Below are 4086 nucleotides of genomic sequence, written 5' to 3'. Positions count from 1 at the left end.
AACAGAAAACAAACTCAACACCTTGTAAGACCAGCAGATACAGTACACACCTATATTTTGGTGATAATAATTACAAAGCCAGACACTGAAGTTTACTCATTCTCTGACAGTGTAAACTTCCAACTTACAATTCTGAGTTTTCAAGAAAACACAAAGTTGTTGGTGTTACCACAGCACCCATCAAGAGTATACACTATTCTCAACATATATAAATGGCAATTAGACCAAAACTTAGTTTCTGCCCCAAAAAAGTCGATATTAATGCATCAAGCTGATAACTTTAGAAACTCAACCACTTTCCAGCATTTTAATGGCTCTCCATCATATTCATCTTACTTTTACTATTATTCACATAGGATAGTCATGTGCAATTTTTATTGCCTCAACACATTTAAGGCGTATTCAAGCTGCACTGCAAATTTCTTTTAAAAAAGACACACACACACAAGGAGGCTTGAGTTAATGCTCACCCAATATAACTTTGTTTTGAGCAGGTCAAATCACTGTACAGAATCCGCAGATGACTGTACAGATTACTGCTGACAAGCAACATGCCTAAATTCACAGGCAAGGCTCTGCCACAAATACTTACTGTATCCAAATAAGTGTTCATTGGATCTACTAAACAACCTGCTTACGCAGGACAAGCAGTATACGTGTTAATTCGGTTCTGAGAAAAAAACACCTACCTTTGAACAGTTCAAATAAGGAATAAGGGAACGACCTATATAAGCACAAGAGAAGTTGCAGGGACTCAAAGGCCAGTGATAAACGGTCCAACTCCACCCGATACTCTTTTTTTTTTTGTAAGAGAAGCATAGGAAGTGCCATTCAGTGACAAACCAAAATCAAGTGACAAGTCTACACTCCTCCTGAGCTCACGGAAACACAAACTCTGCTTCAGAAGCTCTGGATTTCAAGGGAAATGGGAAGGAGGTTCTCTGCTAAAGAAGATTGTTGGCAACATGATCAAAAAAGACCTTACTGCACACTTCTCCTTTTCTGTCTCACCTGGGGCTGAAGTTCAGCAAAACTAGATGAGGTTAAAAACTGGTAAACTGAAGATGACATCCTTTGGTACAAGGAAAGGCAGAAGACAGACCCTTAAAAATGCATGTGCATGCGATTACCAGGTGTAGGAAGACAACCGCAGCCTCACACTCATCCCGAAACCTCCTGTCTATAGAACTGGCTGAAGGCAAGCAAGTGAGCTCCTATACGCTTAACTTCTAACAGCAAATCACCTACCCCAATTCTTAATTTTGCATCTGAGCTCTGCAATGAGAACAGAAAATAACAAGAACAATATATTTCCTAGAAATGTCAACCTTTTAAAATACTAAGTACATTAAAACTAGCATTTTTGAGCCATCAGTGTAACCGTAACCTTAGTGATAAAGCACTACTAACCCTCAGTTCAGTCAGAAGTCATTTCATAATGGAGAGAAACCCTTAAAAAAGAGCTCAGATATTCAGAGGCAACATTTAACAGTTGCTGTGCCTGTATGACTAGTAAAATATCCTGAAGTTTGATTTACTGCTAGTAAAACTCTTAAGCACAGCTGTGATGAAACATCTTGCTGCATCCAGCTGTAAAGGTGACTTTAAATTGATTCATTTAACTTCAGCGTCATTTACTTCTGTAGTATCTCAAGCACAGCAAGAACACACTTCTGCTTTAGGCACAGACATATTATGTATTATGAAGAATAAAAAAATTCATTTTTTGTATTAATACAACAAGACCACTCACTTTCTCTATATAGTGATGTTACCTGTATTACACCTCTTGAAAGGGAGAAACACATCCTCTAGAAACTTTATTACAGCAGTTAATCTTGCCAGCTGGAGAGTGCTTTCCATTACAAACACAACCACAGGCAAGACAGGGCAACACCAATGGCCCCCAAATTCAGCTGGTCATGACACCGAGGCCAACAGGACCACAACAACCCGTCAGCAGCTTCGTTATTTTTCCCTGCCTCCAGCCCAACCACAGGCAGCTTCTTGCCACCACAAGCACAAGAATGACTGAGGCAGTGTATTACCCAGAAGGCAGGGATGGAGTACACTGGAGCACAGACATGGAGTTATGCCAAAATTCTCAGCAACCAGCTTTGCTCTATTTTTTCTGTGGGCTTCATCTGGCTGATCTTTCTTGACAATCCTGCCCAAACTGATGCAGAGCGGCTTTGCAGAGATTAAATCACCCCACAAACATTCCGCTCCCACCCAAATCAAGGCCATGCTGTGGCATTTTTAAGAGTTCAGACCTTTTCATCTAACAGAGGTCACCTCACAAGACTACATAAGATTTTTCTGTTGTCCCCTTTTCTATGTTTTCATTTTAATTCTTAAAACCGGCTGACTGGACCCTTGGGACCACAAGGCACTCTACTCAAGGGAGCTGTTCATCCAAATTCACCTAGGGAACAAATCAGATCGCTATACCATAGAGCTACCAGCATTTTCTTGTGTTATATATTATATATAGATTAAGCAACCCAATCTAGTGGAAGATGTCCCTGTAGCAGGGGCTTGGAACTAGATGACCTTTAAGATCTCTTCCAACCCAAGCCATTCTATGATTCTATGATCCTGTCAACATAAGGATCATGTCCCATTCTACTAGGCCTTCTGCAGAGGGAGCAAAACAGTGGCCTCTCAGGCAGGGGGTTACAACCTGAGATAGGGGAATAGAGCAACAGACAACCAGTGATATGGGAGCAGTATAACATTGAATCGAGGAGGGAACATATATCTGCAAGGGAGTAGTAAACAATCAACCCAACCTGTTACCAAGATCTTTAAAACACTACAAAGACTTGAAATAGGCTTTTGAATGAGGATAATGAAGCTGTTTTGTGGAAGGTTTCTCTCTAACAAAAGACAAAAAAATAGTTTTCGTATAGATGCATCAAGTAGGCAAAGGATACTGCACGCAAACTAGAGGCTGGCATGAACATCACAGGAGTGAGTAAAAGTGGAAGGGAAAATAACAGTAGGTAAATGAGGCCCTGAAAGTGAAGATGAGACAGTCAGATCTGACATGACAAACAGAAGTGGGGGAGGAGGTAGTTAGGCAGGATGTGGCATGGCCCAGTAAGGGATATGGGGTGCCACCTTTGCAACCACACTATGAATGGACACAAGCATGGTGCTTTTCTCATGGTTAAAAAACACAGTGCAAACTCAGAGCAGCTTCTAGCTTCTCAAAAGTGATCTCCAATTTGTGTGAAATGTGCTTCAGACCCTTTAGTAAAATTGCAAGTGGTCATTTGCTTTCACAACATCACCCCATCAGGTCCCTGGCACTATCTCCCCTTTTTCCTAGGGAATCACCATTTCCCTGTTTCAAGAAAAATACCTTTACTATGAAGGTGGCCAAACAGAAGCAAAAGTTGCCCAGAGAGGCTGCGGAGTCTCTATACTTGGAGATATGCAAAACCCAGCTGGACATGGTCCTAAGCATAGCCCTAGCAGATCCAGCTGTGAGCAAGGGGCTGGAGGCTGGACCCCTTCCTGCCTCAGCTACCCTGTGATTCCGTGATCTCTCCCTGACACTGTCTCCACTGATGGTCTTCTTGTATACCCTGGAGGCTCTAGCACTGCCACAGGAGGATGGCTATGTACCCTGTCTTAAACAGCACTTTGATCCACACTGCCTCTGTGCTCTTTTGACAGCCTGGCCCATAGCAATTCCAAAGGAATTGCGCTCGCTGTATTTTATGAAAAGCATAGAAGACTTTCAAATACTTAAATGGAAAATTACAAGGGGCCTCATGTTCCCAAACCATCTTGGACACTGACTCATCACTGTCTGAGCCTTCCAAAACCATGTCATTGCGGCTCCAATGTACTCTATCCACCCCTTGAAACAGACCTGGCCCAGCACAGCTTTGGTTTACACTGCTCTGGAGCTGGCTTCAGTGAGACGATAGACTTTCCATGCAAAATACACTCATCAAACAATGACTTCTCCATAGAGCACATGGTGGATTGAAGAGCAAAGGGGTTGAGATGTTATCATCTCACTGCTTAGGATGACAGCATTCAGACAGCATTGCAGTCACTGCAAGGTATATT

The sequence above is a fragment of the Nestor notabilis genome, unplaced genomic scaffold, assembly GCF_000696875.1.
Source record: "Nestor notabilis isolate BGI_N333 unplaced genomic scaffold, ASM69687v1 scaffold3972, whole genome shotgun sequence".
Taxonomy (NCBI): Eukaryota; Metazoa; Chordata; class Aves; order Psittaciformes; family Psittacidae; genus Nestor; species Nestor notabilis.
This window is presented reverse-complemented; position numbering follows the sequence as displayed.